Below are 25601 nucleotides of genomic sequence, written 5' to 3'. Positions count from 1 at the left end.
ACACACACACACACAACGCACCAGGCACACACACACACACACTCAATGCACCAGGCACACACACACACACACACACACAACACACCAGGCACACACACACACACACACAACGCACCAGGCACACACACACACACACACAAAACGCACCAGGCACACACACACACACAACGCACCAGGCACACACACACACACAACGCACCAGGCACACACACACACACAACGCACCAGGCACACACACACACACAACGCACCAGGCACACACACACAACGCACCAGGCACACACACACAACGCACCAGGCACACACACACACACAACGCACCAGGCACACACACACACACACACACACACACACACACACACACAACGCACCAGGCACACACACACACACACAACGCACCAGGCACACACACACACAACGCACCAGGCACACACACACAACGCACCAGGCACACACACACACACAACGCACCAGGCACACACACACACTCAACGCACCAGGCACACACACACACACCGCACCAGGCACACATACACACACAACGCACCAGGCACACACACACACAACGCACCAGGCACACACACACACACACAACGCACCAGGCACACACACACAACGCACCAGCCACACACACACAACGCACCAGGCACACACACACAACGCACCAGGCACACACACACAACGCACCAGCCACACACACAACGCACCAGGCACACACACAACGCACCAGGCACACACACAACGCACCAGGCACACACACACAACGCACCAGGCACACACACACAACGCACCAGGCACACACACACACACACACACACACAACGCACCAGGCACACACACACACACACACACACAACCCACCAGGCACACACACACACACAACGCACCAGGCACACACACACACACAACGCACCAGGCACACACACACACACAACGCACCAGGCACACACACACACACACACACAACGCACCAGGCACACACACAGACACAACGCACCAGGCACACACACACACACAACGCACCAGGCACACACAACGCACCAGGCACACACAACGCACCAGGCACACACACACACACAACGCACCAGGCACACACACACACACAACGCACCAGGCACACACACATACAACGCACCAGGCACACACACACACACAACGCACCAGGCACACACACACACACACACACAACGCACCAGGCACACACACACAAACAACGCACCAGGCACACACACACACACAACGCACCAGGCACACACAACGCACCAGGCGCACACACACACACACACACAACGCACCAGGCGCACACACACACACACACAACGCACCAGGCACACACACACACACACACAACGCACCAGGCACACACACACACACACACACACAACGCACCAGGCACACACACACACACAATGCACCAGGCACACACACACACACAACGCACCAGGCACACACACACACACACAACGCACCAGACACACACACACACACAACGCACCAGGCACACACACACACACAACGCACCAGGCACACACACACACACAACACACCAGGCACACACACACACACACAACGCACCAGGCACACACACACACACACAACGCACCAGGCACACACACACACACAACGCACCAGGCGCACACACACACACACACAACGCACCAGGCACACACACACACACACACAACCCACCAGGCACACACACACACACACACAATGCACCAGGCACACACACACACACAACGCACCAGGCACACACACACACACAACGCACCAGGCACACACACACACACAACGCACCAGGCACACACACACACACAACGCACCAGGCACACACACACACACAACGCACCAGGCACACACACACACACAACACACCAGGCACACACACACACACACAACGCACCAGGCACACACACACACACACAACGCACCAGGCACACACACACACACAACGCACCAGGCACACACACACACAACGCACCAGGCACACACACACACACACAACGCACCAGGCACACACACACACACACAACGCACCAGACACACACACACACACACACAACGCACCAGGCACACACACACACAAAACGCACCAGGCACACACACAACGCACCTGGCACACACACACACACAACGCACCAGGCACACACACACACACAACGCACCAGGCACACACACACACACAACGCACCAGGCACACACACACACATAACGCACCAGGCACACACACACACACACACAATGCACCAGGCACACACACACACACACACAACGCACCAGGCACACACACACACACAACGCACCAGGCACACACACACACACAACGCACCAGGCACACACACACACACAACGCACCAGGCACACACAACGCACCAGGCACACACACACACACAACGCACCAGGCACACACACACACACACACACAACGCACCAGGCACACACACACACACAATGCACCAGGCACACACACACACACAGCGCACCAGGCACACACACACACACAACGCACCAGGCACACACACACACAACGCACCAGGCACACACACACACACAACGCACCAGGCACACACACACACACAACGCACCAGGCGCACACACACACACACAACGCACCAGGCGCACACACACACACACACACAACGCACCAGGCACACACACACACACACACAACGCTCCAGGCACACACAGACACACAACGTACCAGGCACACACACACACACAACGCATCAGGCACACACACACACAACGCACCAGGCACACACACACACACAACGCACCAGGCACACACACACACACACACAACGCACCAGGCACACATACACACACAACGCACCAGGCACACACACACACACAACGCACCAATCACACACACACACACAACGCACCAGGCACACACACACACACACAACGCACCAGGCACACACACACACACAACGCACCAGGCACACACACACAACGCACCAGGCACACACACACACACAACGCACCAGGCACACACACACACACAACGCACCAGGCACACACACACACTCAACGCACCAGGCACACACACACACACACACAATGCACCAGGCACACACACAACGCACCAGGCACACACACACACACACAACGCGCCAGGCACACACACACACATACACACACAACGCACCAGGCACACACACACACACACAACGCACCAGGCACACACACACACACACACACAAAACGCACCAGGCACACACACACACACAACGCACCAGGTACACACACACAAACAACGCACCAGGCACACACACACAACGCACCAGGCACACACACACAACGCACCAGGCACACACACACAACGCACCAGGCACACACACACACACACACACACAACGCACCAGGGACACACACACAACGCACCAGGCACACACACACACACACAACGCACCAGGCACACACACACACACAACGCACCAGGCACACACACACACACACACACACACAACGCACCAGGCACACACACACACACAACGCACCAGGCACACACACACACACAACACACCAGGCACACACACACACACAACGCACCAGGCACAAACACACACACACACACAACACACCAGGCACACACACACACACACAACGCACCAGGCACACACACACACACACAACGCACCAGGCACACACACACACACAACGCACCAGGCACACACACACACACAACGCACCAGGCACACACACACACAACGCACCAGGCACACACACACACACAACGCACCAGGCACACACACACACACAACGCACCAGGCACACACACACACACAACGCACCAGGCACACACACACACACAACGCACCAGGCACGCACAACGCACCAGGCACACACACACACACACAACGCACCAGGCACACACACAGACACATACAAAACGCACCAGGCACACACACACACACAACGCACGAGGCACACACACACACACAATGCACCAGGCACACACACACAATGCACCAGGCACACACACACAACGCACCAGGCACACACACACAACGCACCAGGCACACACACACACACACAACGCACCAGGCACACACACACACAACGCACCAGGCACACACACACAACGCACCAGGCACACACACACACACAACGCACCAGGCACACACACACACACAACGCACCAGGCACACACACACACTCAATGCACCAGGCACACACACACACAACGCACCAGGCACACACACACACACACACACACACACACACACACACACACACACACAACGCACCAGGCACACACACACACACAACGCACCAGGCACACACACAACGCACCAGGCACACACACAACGCACCACGCACACACACAACGCACCAGGCACACACACAACGCACCAGGCACACACACACACACAACGCACCAGGCACACACACACAACGCACCAGGCACACACACACACACACAACGCACCAGGCACACACACACACACACAACGCACCAGGCACACACACACACACAACGCACCAGGCACACACACACACACACACACACACACAATGCACCAGGCACACACACACACACACAACGCACCAGGCACACAAACACACACACAACGCACCAGGCACACACACACACACAACGCACCAGGCACACACACAACGCACCAGGCACACACACAACGCACCAGGCACACACACAACGCACCAGGCACACACACAACGCACCAGGCACACACACACACACAACGCACCAGGCACACACACACATACACACAATGCACCAGGCACACACACACACACAACGCACCAGGCACACACACACACACAACGCACCAGGCACACACACACACACAACGCACCAGGCACACACACACACACACACAACGCACCAGGCACACACACCCACACACACAACGCACCAGGCACACACACACACACACACAACGCACCAGGCACACACACACACACACACACACACACACACACACACACACACACAACGCACCAGGCACACACACACACACACACACACACAACGCACCAGGCACACACACACACACACACACACAACGCACCAGGCACACACACACACACACACACAACGCACCAGGCACACAAACACACACAACGCACCAGGCACACACAACGCACCAGGCACACCCACACACACACAACGCACCAGGCACACACACACACAACGCACCAGGCACACACACACACACACAACGCACCAGGCACACACACACACACACACACAACGCACCAGGCACACACACAACGCACCAGGCACACACACAACGCACCAGGCACACACACAACGCACCAGGCACACACACACACACACACAACGCACCAGGCACACACACACACACAACGCACCAGGCACACACACATACACAACGCACCAGGCACACACACACACACAACGCACCAGGCACACACACACAAACAACGCACCAGGGACACACACACACACACACACAACGCACCAGGCACACACACACACACAACGCACCAGGCACACACACACACACACACACACAACGCACCAGGCACACACACAACGCACCAGGCACACACACACACACAACGCACCAGGCACACACACACACAACGCACCAGGCACACACACACACAAAACGCACCAGGCACACACTCACACACACACACAACGCAACAGGCACACACACACACACACACACAATGCACCAGGCACACACACACACAAAACGCACCAGGCACACACACACAACGCACCAGGCACACACACACACAACGCACCAGGCACACACACACACACAACGCACCAGGCACACACACACACACAACGCACCAGGCACACACACAACGCACCAGGCACACACACAACTCTCCAGGCACACACACACACACACACAACGCACCAGGCACACACACACACACAACGCACCAGGCACACACACACACACACAACGCACCAGGCACACACACACACACAACGCACCAGGCACACACACACACACACACAACGCACCAGGCACACACACACACACACACAACGCACCAGGCACACACACACACACACAACGCACCAGGCACACACACACACAACGCACCAGGCACACACACACACACACACAACGCACCAGGCACACACACACACACACACACACAACGCACCAGGCACACACACACACACAACGCACCAGGCACACACACACACACACACAACGCACCAGGCACACACACACACACACACAACGCACCAGGCACACACACACACACACAACGCACCAGGCACACACACACACACAACGCACCAGGCACACACTCACACACACACAACGCACCAGGCACACACACACACACACACAACGCACCAGGCACACACACACACACAACGCACCAGGCACACACACACACACACAACGCACCAGGCACACACACACACACAACGCACCAGGCACACACACACACACAACGCACCAGGCACACGCACACACACAACGCACCAGGCACACACACAACGCACCAGGCACACACACAACGCACCAGGCACACACACACACACAACGCACCAGGCACACACACACACACAACGCACCAGGCACACACACACAACGCACCAGGCACAGACACACAACGCACCAGGCACACACACACAACGCACCAGGCACACACACACACACACACACACAACGCACCAGGCACACACACACACACACACACACAACACACCAGGCACACACACACACAACGCACCAGGCACACACACACACAACGCACCAGGCAAACACACACACACAACGCACCAGGCACACACACACACACACACACACAACGCACCAGGCACACACACACACACACACAACGCACCAGGCACACACACACACTCAACGCACCAGGCACACACACACACACACACACAACGCACCAGGCACACACACACACACACACACACACACAACGCACCAGGCACACACACAACGCACCAGGCACACACACACACACACACAACGCACCAGGCACACACACACACACACACACAACGCACCAGGCACACACACACACACAACGCACCTGGCACACACACACACACAACGCACCAGGCACACACACACACACAACGCACCAGGCACACACACACACACAACGCACCTGGCACACACACACACACAACGCACCTGGCACACACACACACACACACACACACACAACGCACCAGGCACGCACACAACGCACCAGGCACACACACACACACACACACACACACACAACGCACCAGGCACACACACACACACACACAACGCACCAGGCACACACACACACACAATGCACCAGGCACACACACACACACAACGCACCAGGCACACACACACACTCAACGCACCAGGCACACACACACACACAACGCACCAGGCACACACACACAAACAACGCACCAGGCACACACACACACACAACGCACCAGGCACACACACACACACAACGCACCAGGCACACACACACACACAACGCACCAGGCACACACACACACACACACACAAAACGCACCAGGCACACACACACACACACACACACACACACAACGCACCAGGCACACACACACACAACGCACCAGGCACACACAACGCACCAGGCGCGCACACACACACACACAACGCACCAGGCGCACACACACACACACACACACAACGCACCAGGCACACACACTCACACACACACAACGCACCAGGCACACACACACACACACACACACACAACGCACCAGGCACACACACACACACAACGCACCAGGCACACACACACACACAACGCACCAGGCACACACACACACACACACAACGCACCAGGCACACACACACACACAACGCACCAGGCACACACACACACACAACGCACCAGGCACACACACACACACAACGCACCAGGCACACACACACACACACACACACACAACGCACCAGACACACACACACACACACAACGCACCAGGCACACACACAATGCACCAGGCACACACACACAACGCACCAGGCACACACACACAACGCACCAGGCACACACACACACACACACACAACGCACCAGGCACACACACACACACACACAACGGACCAGGCACACACACACACACAAAACGCACCAGGCACACACAACGCACCAGGCACACACACACACACACAACGCACCAGGCACACACACACACACAACGCACCAGGCACACACACACACACAACTCACCAGGCACACACACACACACACACAACGCACCAGGCACACACACAGACACAACGCACCAGGCACACACACACACACAACGCACCAGGCACACACAACGCACCAGGCACACACAACGCACCAGGCACACACAACGCACCAGGCACACACACACACACAACGCACCAGGCACACACACACACACAACGCACCAGGCACACACACACACACAACGCACCAGGCACACACACACACACAACGCACCAGGCACACACACACACAACGCACCAGGCACACACACACACACACACAACGCACCAGGCACACACACACACACAACGCACCAGGCACACACAATGCACAAGGCGCACACACACACACACACAACGCACCAGGCGCACACACACACACACACAACGCACCAGGCACACACACACACACACACAACGCACCAGGCACACACACACACACACACAACGCACCAGGCACACACACACACACAACGCACCAGGCACACACACACACACAACGCACCAGGCACACACACACACACAACGCACCAGGCACACACACACACAACGCACCAGGCACACACACACACACAACGCACCAGGCACACACACACAACGCACCAGGCACACACACACACACAACGCACCAGGCACACACACACACACACACAACGCACCAGGCACACACACACACACACAACGCACCAGGCACACACACACACACACAACGCACCAGGCACACACACACACACAACGCACCAGGCACACACACAACGCACCAGGCACACACACAACGCACCAGGCACACACACAACGCCCCAGGCACACACACACACACAACGCACCAGGCACACACACACACACAACGCACCAGGCACACACACACACACAACGCACCAGGCACACACACACACACACAACACACCAGGCACACACACACACACACACAACGCACCAGGCACACACACACACACACACAACGCACCAGGCACACACACACACACAACACACCAGGCACACACACACACACAACGGACCAGGCACACACACACACTACGCACCAGGCACACACACACACACAACGCACCAGGCACACACACACACACACACACAACGCACCAGGCACACACACACACACAATGCACCAGGCACACACACACACACAACGCACCAGGCACACACACACACACAACGCACCAGGCACACACACACACAACGCACCAGGCACACACACACACACAACGCACCAATCACACACACACACACAACGCACCAGGCACACACACACACACACAACGCACCAGGCACACACACACACACAACGCACCAGGCACACACACACAACGCACCAGGCACACACACACACACAACGCACCAATCACACACACACACACAACGCACCAGGCACACACACACACACACAACGCACCAGGCACACACACACACACACAACGCACCAGGCACACACACACAACGCACCAGGCACACACACACACAACGCACCAGGCACACACACACACACACACACAACGCACCAGGCACACACACAACACACCAGGCACACACACACACAACGCACCAGGCACACACACACACACACACACACACACACACACACACACACACAAGGCACCAGGCACACACACACACTCAACGCACCAGGCACACACACACACACAACGCACCAGGCACACACACACACACAAGGCACCAGGCACACACACACACACTCAACGCACCAGGCACACACACACACACAACGCACCAGGCACACACACACACACAACGCACCAGGCACACACACACACACAACGCACCAGGCACACACACACACACAACGCACCAGGCACACACACACACACACAACGCACCAGGCACACACACACACACACAACGCACCAGGCACACACACACACAACGCACCAGGCACACACACACACACACAACGCACCAGGCACACACACAACGCACCAGGCACACACACACACTCAACGCACCAGGCACACACACACACACAACGCACCAGGCACACACACACACACAACGCACCAGGCACACACACAACGCACCAAGCACACACACAACGCACCAGGCACACACACACACACAACGCACCAGGCCCACACACACACACACACACACACACAACGCACCAGGCACACACACACACACACACAACGCACCAGGCACACACACACACACACACACACAACGCACCAGGCACACACACACACACACAACGCACCAGGCACACACAACGCACCAGGCACACACACACACACACAACGCACCAGGCACACACACACACACAACGCACCAGGCACACACACACACACAACGCACAAGGCACACACACACACAACGCACCAGGCACACACACACACACAACGCACCAGGCACACACAACGCACCAGGCGCACACACACACACAACGCACCAGGCGCACACACACACACACACAACGCACCAGGCACACACACACACACACACACAACGCACCAGGCACACACACAAACACACACAACGCACCAGGCACACACACACACACAACGCACCAGGCACACACACACACACAACGCACCAGGCACACACACACACACACACACACAACGCACCAGGCACACACACACACACAACGCACCAGGCACACACACACACAACGCACCAGGCACACACACACACACACAACGCACCAGGCACACACACACACACAACGCACCAGGCACACACACACACACAACGCACCAGGCACACACACACACAACGCACCAGGCACACACACACACAACGCACCAGGCACACACACACACAACGCACCAGGCACACACACACACACAACGCACCAGGCACACACACACACAACGCACCAGGCACACACACACACACAACGCACCAGGCACACACACACAACGCACCAGGCACACACACACAACGCACCAGGCACACACACACACAACGCACCAGGCACACACACACACAACGCACCAGGCACACACACACACACAACGCACCAGGCACACACACACACACAACGCACCAGGCACACACACACACAATGCACCAGGCACACACACACACACACACAACGCACACACACACACACAACGCACCAGGCACACACACACACACACACACAACGCACCAGGCACACACACACACACACAACGCACCAGGCACACACACACACACAACGCACCAGGCACACACACACACACACAACGCACCAGGCACACACACACACACACACAACGCACCAGGCACACACACACACACACAACGCACCAGGCACACACACACACAACGCACCAGGCACACACACACACACACAACGCACCAGGCACACACACACACAACGCACCAGGCACACACACACACACACACACACACACAACGCACCAGGCGCACACACACACACACACACACACACACACAACGCACCAGGCGCACACACACACACACACACACACACACACACACACACACACACACACACACAACGCACCAGGCACACACACACACACACAACGCACCAGGCGCACACACACACACACACACACACACAACGCACCAGGCACACACACACACACACACAACGCACCAGGCACACACACAACGCACCAGGCACACACACACGCACACAACGCACCAGGCACACACACACACAACGCACCAGGCACACACACACACACAACGCACCAGGCACACACACACACACAACGCACCAGGCAAACACACACACACACACAACGCACCAGGCACACACACACACACAACGCACCAGGCACACACACACACACACACAACGCACCAGGCACACACACACACACACAACGCACCAGGCACACACACACACACACAACGCACCAGGCACACACACACACACACACAACGCACCAGGCACACACACACACACACAACGCACCAGGCACACACACACACAACGCACCAGGCACACACACACACACACAACGCACCAGGCACACACACACACAACGCACCAGGCACACACACACACACACACACACACACAACGCACCAGGCGCACACACACACACACACACACACACACACAACGCACCAGGCGCACACACACACACACACACACACACACACACACACACACACAACGCACCAGGCACACACACACACACACAACGCACCAGGCGCACACACACACACACACACACACACACACAACGCACCAGGCACACACACACACACACACAACGCACCAGGCACACACACAACGCACCAGGCACACACACACGCACACAACGCACCAGGCACACACACAGACAACGCACCAGGCACACACACACACACAACGCACCAGGCACACACACACACACAACGCACCAGGCACACACACACACACACACACACACAACGCACCAGGCACACACACACACTCAACGCACCAGGCACACACACACACACACACAACGCACCAGGCACACACACACACACACACACAACGCACCAGGCACACACACAACACACCAGGCACACACACACACACACACACACAACGCACCAGGCACACACACACACACACAACGCACCAGGCACACACACACACACACACAACGCACCAGGCACACACACACACACACACACACAACGCACCAGGCACACACACACACACACAACGCACCAGGCACACACACACACAACGCACCAGGCACACACACACACAACGCACCAGGCACACACACACACACACAACGCACCAGGCACACACACACACAACGCACCAGGCACACACACACACACACACACACACACACAACGCACCAGGCGCACACACACACACACACACACACACACACAACGCACCAGGCGCACACACACACACACACACACACACACACACACACACACACAACGCACCAGGCACACACACACACACACAACGCACCAGGCGCACACACACACACACACACACACACAACGCACCAGGCACACACACACACACACACAACGCACCAGGCACACACACAACGCACCAGGCACACACACACACACACAACGCACCAAGCACACACACACACAACGCACCAGGCACACACACACACACAATGCACCAGGCACACACACACACACAACGCACCAGGCACACACACACACACACACAACGCACCAGGCACACACACACACACACACACAACGCACCAGGCACACACACACACACACAACGCACCAGGCACACACACAACACACCAGGCACACACACACACAACGCACCAGGCACACACACACACACACACACACAAGGCACCAGGCACACACACACACTCAACGCACCAGGCACACACACACACACAACGCACCAGGCACACACACACACTCAACGCACCAGGCACACACACACACACACACACACACACACAACGCACCAGGCACACACACACACACACACACAACGCACCAGGCACACACACAACACACCAGGCACACACACACACACACACAACGCACCAGGCACACACACACACACACAACGCACCAGGCACACACACACACACACACAACGCACCAGGCACACACACACACACACACAACGCACCAGGCACACACACACACACACAACGCACCAGGCACACACACACACAACGCACCAGGCACACACACACACACACAACGCACCAGGCACACACACACACAACGCACCAGGCACACACACACACACACACACACACACACACACACACAACGCACCAGGCGCACACACACACACACACACACACACACACACACACACACAACGCACCAGGCACACACACACACACAACGCACCAGGCACACACACACACACACACACACAACGCACCAGGCACACACACACACACAACGCACCAGGCACACACACACACACACACACACAACGCACCAGGCACACACACACACACAACGCACCAGGCACACACACACACAACGCACCAGGCACACACACACACACACAACGCACCAGGCACACACACACACACAACGCACCAGGCACACACACACACAACGCACCAGGCACACACACACACAACGCACCAGGCACACACACACACAACGCACCAGGCACACACACACACAACGCACCAGGCACACACACACACACAACGCACCAGGCACACACACACACAACGCACCAGGCACACACACACACACAACGCACCAGGCACACACACACAACGCACCAGGCACACACACACAACGCACCAGGCACACACACACACAACGCACCAGGCACACACACACACAACGCACCAGGCACACACACACACACAACGCACCAGGCACACACACACACACAACGCACCAGGCACACACACACACAATGCACCAGGCACACACACACACACACACAACGCACACACACACACACAACGCACCAGGCACACACACACACACACACAACGCACCAGGCACACACACACACACACAACGCACCAGGCACACACACACACACAACGCACCAGGCACACACACACACACACAACGCACCAGGCACACACACACACACACACAACGCACCAGGCACACACACACACACACAACGCACCAGGCACTCACACACACAACGCACCAGGCACACACACACACACACAACGCACCAGGCACACACACACACAACGCACCAGGCACACACACACACACACACACACACACAACGCACCAGGCGCACACACACACACACACACACACAACGCACCAGGCGCACACACACACACACACACACACACACACACACACACACAACGCACCAGGCACACACACACACACACAACGCACCAGGCGCACACACACACACACACACACACACAACGCACCAGGCACACACACACACACACACAACGCACCAGGCACACACACACAACGCACCAGGCACACACACACAACGCACCAGGCACACACACACACAACGCACCAGGCACACACACACACAACGCACCAGGCACACACACACACACAACGCACCAGGCACACACACACACACAACGCACCAGGCACACACACACACACAACGCACCAGGCACACACACACACACACACAACGCACCAGGCACACACACACACACACAACGCACCAGGCACACACACACACACACAACGCACCAGGCACACACACACACACACAACGCACCAGGCACACACACACACACACACAACGCACCAGGCACACACACACACACACAACGCACCAGGCACACACACACACAACGCACCAGGCACACACACACACACACAACGCACCAGGCACACACACACACAACGCACCAGGCACACACACACACACACACACACACACAACGCACCAGGCGCACACACACACACACACACACACACACACACAACGCACCAGGCGCACACACACACACACACACACACACACACACAACGCACCAGGCACACACACACACACACAACGCACCAGGCGCACACACACACACACACACACACACAACGCACCAGGCACACACACACACACACACACACAACGCACCAGGCACACACACAACGCACCAGGCACACACACACGCACACAACGCACCAGGCACACACACAGACAACGCACCAGGCACACACACACACACAACGCACCAGGCACACACACACACACAACGCACCAGGCACACACACACACACACACACACACAACGCACCAGGCACACACACACACTCAACGCACCAGGCACACACACACACACACACAACGCACCAGGCACACACACACACAACGCACCAGGCACACACACAACACACCAGGCACACACACACACACACACACACAACGCACCAGGCACACACACACACACACACAACGCACCAGGCACACACACACACACACACAACGCACCAGGCACACACACACACACACACAACGCACCAGGCACACACACACACACACAACGCACCAGGCACACACACACACAACGCACCAGGCACACACACACACAACGCACCAGGCACACACACACACACACACACAACGCACCAGGCACACACACACACAACGCACCAGGCACACACACACACACACACACACACACACACACACACAACGCACCAGGCGCACACACACACACACACACACACACACACAACGCACCAGGCGCACACACACACACACACACACACACACACACACACACACACACACACACAACGCACCAGGCACACACACACACACACAACGCACCAGGCGCACACACACACACACACACACACACAACGCACCAGGCACACACACACACACACACAACGCACCAGGCACACACACAACGCACCAGGCACACACACACACACACAACGCACCAAGCACACACACACACAACGCACCAGGCACACACACACACACAATGCACCAGGCACACACACACACACAACGCACCAGGCACACACACACACACACACAACGCACCAGGCACACACACACACACACACACAACGCACCAGGCACACACACACACACACAACGCACCAGGCACACACACAACACACCAGGCACACACACACACAACGCACCAGGCACACACACACACACACACACACAAGGCACCAGGCACACACACACACTCAACGCACCAGGCACACACACACACACAACGCACCAGGCACACACACACACTCAACGCACCAGGCACACACACACACACACACACACACACACAACGCACCAGGCACACACACACACACACACACAACGCACCAGGCACACACACAACACACCAGGCACACACACACACACACACAACGCACCAGGCACACACACACACACACAACGCACCAGGCACACACACACACACACACACACAACGCACCAGGCACACACACACACACACACAACGCACCAGGCACACACACACACACACAACGCACCAGGCACACACACACACAACGCACCAGGCACACACACACACACACAACGCACCAGGCACACACACACACAACGCACCAGGCACACACACACACACACACACACACACACACACACACACACACACACACAACGCACCAGGCGCACACACACACACACACACACACACACACACACACACACACACACAACGCACCAGGCACACACACACACACAACGCACCAGGCACACACACACACACAGACAACGCACCAGGCACACACACACACACACAACGCACCAGGCACACACACACACAACGCACCAGGCACACACACACACACACAACGCACCAGGCACACACACACACAACGCACCAGGCACACACACACACACACACACACACACACACACACACACACACACACAACGCACCAGGCGCACACACACACACACACACACACACAACGCACCAGGCGCACACACACACACACAACGCACCAGGCGCGCACACACACACACACACACACACAACGCACCAGGCACACACACACAACGCACCAGGCACACACACACACACACACAACGCACCAGGCACACACACAACGCACCAGGCACACACACACACACACAACGCACCAGGCACACACACACACAACGCACCAGGCACACACACACAACGCACCAGGCACACACACACACACAACGCACCAGGCACACACACACACACACACACAACGCACCAGGCACACACACACACTCAACGCACCAGGCACACACACACACACACACACAACGCACCAGGCACACACACACACACAACGCACCAGGCACACACACAACACACCAGGCACACACACACACAACGCACCAGGCACACACACACACACACACACACACACACACACACACACACACACAAGGCACCAGGCACACACACACACTCAACGCACCAGGCACACACACACACACAACGCACCAGGCACACACACACACACAAGGCACCAGGCACACACACACACACTCAACGCACCAGGCACACACACACACACAACGCACCAGGCACACACACACACACAACGCACCAGGCACACACACACACACAACGCACCAGGCACACACACACACACAACGCACCAGGCACACACACACACACACAACGCACCAGGCACACACACACACACACAACGCACCAGGCACACACACACACACACAACGCACCAGGCACACACACACACACACAACGCACCAGGCACACACACAACGCACCAGGCACACACACACACTCAACGCACCAGGCACACACACACACACAACGCACCAGGCACACACACACACACAACGCACCAGGCACACACACAACGCACCAAGCACACACACAACGCACCAGGCACACACACACACACAACGCACCAGGCCCACACACACACACACACACACAACGCACCAGGCACACACACACACACACACAACGCACCAGGCACACACACACACACACACAACGCACCAGGCACACACACACACACAACGCACCAGGCACACACAACGCACCAGGCACACACACACACACACAACGCACCAGGCACACACACACACACAACGCACCAGGCACACACACACACACAACGCACCAGGCACACACACACACAACGCACCAGGCACACACACACACACAACGCACCAGGCACACACACACACACAACGCACCAGGCACACACAACGCACCAGGCGCACACACACACACAACGCACCAGGCGCACACACACACACACACAACGCACCAGGCACACACACACACACACACAACGCACCAGGCACACACACAAACACACACAACGCACCAGGCACACACACACACACAACGCACCAGGCACACACACACACACAACGCACCAGGCACACACACACACACAACGCACCAGGCACACACACACACACAACGCACCAGGCACACACACACACAACGCACCAGGCACACACACACACACACAACGCACCAGGCACACACACACACAACGCACCAGGCACACACACACACACAACGCACCAGGCACACACACACACAACGCACCAGGCACACACACACACAACGCACCAGGCACACACACACACAACGCACCAGGCACACACACACACACAACGCACCAGGCACACACACACACAACGCACCAGGCACACACACACACACAACGCACCAGGCACACACACACAACGCACCAGGCACACACACACAACGCACCAGGCACACACACACACAACGCACCAGGCACACACACACACAACGCACCAGGCACACACACACACACAACGCACCAGGCACACACACACACACAACGCACCAGGCACACACACACACAATGCACCAGGCACACACACACACACACACAACGCACCAGGCACACACACACACACAACGCACCAGGCACACACACACACACACACAACGCACCAGGCACACACACACACACACAACGCACCAGGCACACACACACACACAACGCACCAGGCACACACACACACACAACTCACCAGGCACACACACACACACACACAACGCACCAGGCACACACACACACACACAACGCACCAGGCACACACACACACAACGCACCAGGCACACACACACACACACAACGCACCAGGCACACACACACACAACGCACCAGGCACACACACACACACACACACACACACACAACGCACCAGGCGCACACACACACACACACACACACACACACACAACGCACCAGGCGCACACACACACACACACACACACACACACAACGCACCAGGCACACACACACACACACAACGCACCAGGCGCACACACACACACACACACACACACACAACGCACCAGGCACACACACACACACACAACGCACCAGGCACACACACAACGCACCAGGCACACACACACACACACAACGCACCAGGCACACACACACACAACGCACCAGGCACACACACACACACAACGCACCAGGCACACACACACACACAACGCACCAGGCACACACACACACACACACACAACGCACCAGGAACACACACACACTCAACGCACCAGGCACACACACACACACACACACACACAACGCACCAGGCACACACACACACACACACACAACGCACCAGGCACACACACAACACACCAGGCACACACACACACACACACAACGCACCAGGCACACACACACACACACAACGCACCAGGCACACACACACACACACAACGCACCAGGCACACACACACACACACACAACGCACCAGGCACACACACACACACACAACGCACCAGGCACACACACACACAACGCACCAGGCACACACACACACAACGCACCAGGCACACACACACACACACAACGCACCAGGCACACACACACACAACGCACCAGGCACACACACACACACACACACACACACACACACACACACACAACGCACCAGGCGCACACACACACACACACAGACACACACACACAACGCACCAGGCGCACACACACACACACACACACACACACACACACACACACACACAACGCACCAGGCACACACACACACACACAACGCACCAGGCGCACACACACACACACACACACACACACACAACGCACCAGGCACACACACACACACACACAACGCACCAGGCACACACACAACGCACCAGGCACACACACACACACACAACGCACCAAGCACACACGCACACAACGCACCAGGCACACACACACACACAATGCACCAGGCACACACACACACACAACGCACCAGGCACACACACACACACACACAACGCACCAGGCACACACACACACACACACACAACGCACCAGGCACACACACACACACACACACAACGCACCAGGCACACACACAACACACCAGGCACACAGACACACAACGCACCAGGCACACACACACACACACAACGCACCAGGCACACACACACACACACAACGCACCAGGCACACACACACACAACGCACCAGGCACACACACACACACACAACGCACCAGGCACACACACACACAACGCACCAGGCACACACACACACACACACACACACACACACACACACACACACAACGCACCAGGCGCACACACACACACACACACACACACACACACAACGCACCAGGCGCACACACACACACACACACACAACGCACCAGGCACACACACACACACACAACGCACCAGGCGCACACACACACACACACACACACACACAACGCACCAGGCACACACACACACACACACAACGCACCAGGCACACACACAACGCACCAGGCACACACACACACACACAACGCACCAAGCACACACACACACAACGCACCAGGCACACACACACACACAATGCACCAGGCACACACACACACACAACGCACCAGGCACACACACACACACACACAACGCACCAGGCACACACACACACACACACACAACGCACCAGGCACACACACACACACACACACACACAACGCACCAGGCACACACACAACACACCAGGCACACACACACACACAACGCACCAGGCACACACACACACACACACACACACACACACAAGGCACCAGGCACACACACACACTCAACGCACCAGGCACACACACACACACAACGCACCAGGCACACACACACACACAAGGCACCAGGCACACACACACACTCAACGCACCAGGCACACACACACACACAACGCACCAGGCACACACACACACACAACGCACCAGGCACACACACACACACAACGCACCAGGCACACACAAACACACACAACGCACCAGGCACACACACACACACACAACGCTCCAGGCACACACACACACAACGCACCAGGCACACACACACACACACAACGCACCAGGCACACAGACACACACAACACACCAGGCACACACACACACTCAACGCACCAGGCACACACACACACACAACGCACCAGGCACACACACACACACACAACGCACCAGGCACACACACAACGCACCAGGCACACACACAACGCACCAGGCACACACACACACACAACGCACCAGGCACACACACACACACAACGCACCAGGCACACACACACACACACACAACGCACCAGGCACACACACACACACACAACGCACCAGGCACACACACACACACAACGCACCAGGCACACACACACACTCAACGCACCAGGCACACACACACACACAACGCACCAGGCACACACACACACACAACGCACCAGGCACACACACACACTCAACGCACCAGGCACACACACACACACAACGCACCAGGCACACACACACACACAACGCACCAGGCACACACACAACGCACCAGGCACACACACAACGCACCAGGCACACACACAAGGCACCAGGCACACACACACACTCAACGCACCAGGCACACACACACACACAACGCACCAGGCACACACACACACACAACGCACCAGGCACACACACACACACAACGCACCAGGCACACACACACACACACAACGCACCAGGCACACACACACACACACAACGCACCAGGCACACACACACACAACGCACCAGGCACACACACACACACACAACGCACCAGGCACACACACACACACAACGCACCAGGCACACACACACACTCAACGCACCAGGCACACACACACACACAACGCACCAGGCAAACACACACACACAACGCACCAGGCACACACACAACGCACCAGGCACACACACAACGCACCAGGCACACACACACACACAACGGACCAGGCACACACACACACACACACACACAACGCACCAGGCACACACACACACACACACACAACACACCAGGCACACACACACACACAACGCACCAGGCACACACAACGCACCAGGCACACACACACACACAACGCACCAGGCACACACACACACACAACGCACCAGGCACACACACACACACAACGCACCAGGCACACACACACACAACGCACCAGGCACACACACACACACAATGCACCAGGCACACACACACACACAACGCACCAGGCACACACAACGCACCAGGCGCACACACACACACAACGCACCAGGCGCACACACACACACACACAACGCACCAGGCACACACACACACACACACAACGCACCAGGCACACACACACACACACACAACGCACCAGGCACACACACACACAACGCACCAGGCACACACACACACACACAACGCACCAGGCACACACACACACACAACGCACCAGTCACACACACACACACAACGCACCAGGCACACACACACACACAACGCACCAGGCACACACACACACTCAACGCACCAGGCACACACACACACACAACGCACCAGGCACACACACACACACAACGCACCAGGCACACACACAACGCACCAGGCACACACACACACACAACGCACCAGGCACACACACACACACACACACAACGCACCAGGCACACACACACACACACACACACACAACGCACCAGGCACACACACACACACACACACACACACAACGCACCAGGCACACACACACACACACACAACGCACCAGGCACACACACACACACAATGCACCAGGCACACACAACACACCAGGCACACACACACACACAACGCACCAGGCACACACACACAACGCACCAGGCACACACACACACACAACGCACCAGGCACACACAACGCACCAGGCACAAACAACGCACCAGGCACACACACACACAAACACAACGCACCTGGCACACACACACACACAACGCACCAGGCACACACACACACACACAATGCACCAGGCACACACACACACACACAACGCACCAGGCACACACACACACACAACGCACCAGGCACACACAACGCACCAGGCACACACAACGCACCAGGCACACACACACACACAACGCACCAGGCACACACACACACACAACGCACCAGGCACACACACACACACACACACAACGCACCAGGCACACACACACACACAACGCACCAGGCACACACACACACACACACACACACAACGCACCAGGCACACACACACACACAACGCACCAGGCACACACACACACAACGCACCAGGCACACACACACACACACACAACGCACCAGGCACACACACACACACAACGCACCAGGCACACACAACGCACCAGGCGCACACACACACAACGCACCAGGTGCACACACACACAACGCACCAGGCGCAGACACACACACACACAACGCACCAGGCACACACACACACACACACACACACAACGCACCAGGCACACACACACACAACGCACCAGGCACACACACACACACAACGCACCAGGCACACACACACACAACGCACCAGGCACACACACACACACAACGCACCAGGCACACACACGCACACACACACACACACAACGCACCAGGCACACACACACACACACACAACGCACCAGGCACACACACACAACGCACCAGGCACACACACACAACGCACCAGGCACACACACACCAGGCACATACACACACACACACACACACACACACACAACGCACCAGGCACACACACACACACACAACGCACCAGGCACACACACACACACACACACACACACACACAACGCACCAGGCACACACACACACACACACACACACACACACAACGCACCAGGCACACACACACACACACACACAACGCACCAGGCACACACACACACACACACACACACAACGCACCAGGCACACACACACACACACACAAACGCACCAGGCACACACACACACACACAACGCACCAGGCACACACACACACACAACGCACCAGGCACACACACACACACACAACGCACCAGGCACACACACACACAACGCACCAGGCGCACACACACACACAACGCACCAGGCACACACACACACACAACGCACCAGGCACACACACACACACACAACGCACCAGGCACACAAACACACAACGCACCAGGCACACACACACACACACAACGCACCAGGCACACACACACACACACACAACGCACCAGGCACACACACACACACAACGCACCAGGCACACACACACACACAACTCACCAGGCACACACACACACACAACGCACCAGGCACACACACACACACAACGCACCAGGCACACACACACACACAACGCACCAGGCACAAACACACAAACAACGCACCAGGCACACACACACACACAACGCACCAGGCACACACACACACACACACAACGCACCAGGCACACACACACAACGCACCAGGCACACACACACACACAAAACGCACCAGGCACACACACACACACAAAACGCACCAGGCACACACACACACACAAAACGCACCAGGCACACACACACACACAAAACGCACCAGGCACACACACACACAACGCACCAGGCACACACACACACACAACGCACCAGACACACACACACACACAACGCACCAGGCACACACACACACACACAAAACGCACCAGGCACACACACACACACACACACACACACAACGCACCAGGCACACACACACACACACACACACAACGCACCAGGCACACACACACACAACGCACCAGGCACACACACACACACACACAAC

This window comes from Neoarius graeffei, chromosome 6 (assembly GCF_027579695.1).
Source record: "Neoarius graeffei isolate fNeoGra1 chromosome 6, fNeoGra1.pri, whole genome shotgun sequence".
Classification (NCBI taxonomy): domain Eukaryota; kingdom Metazoa; phylum Chordata; class Actinopteri; order Siluriformes; family Ariidae; genus Neoarius; species Neoarius graeffei.
Note: the sequence above shows the minus strand (reverse complement) of the source record.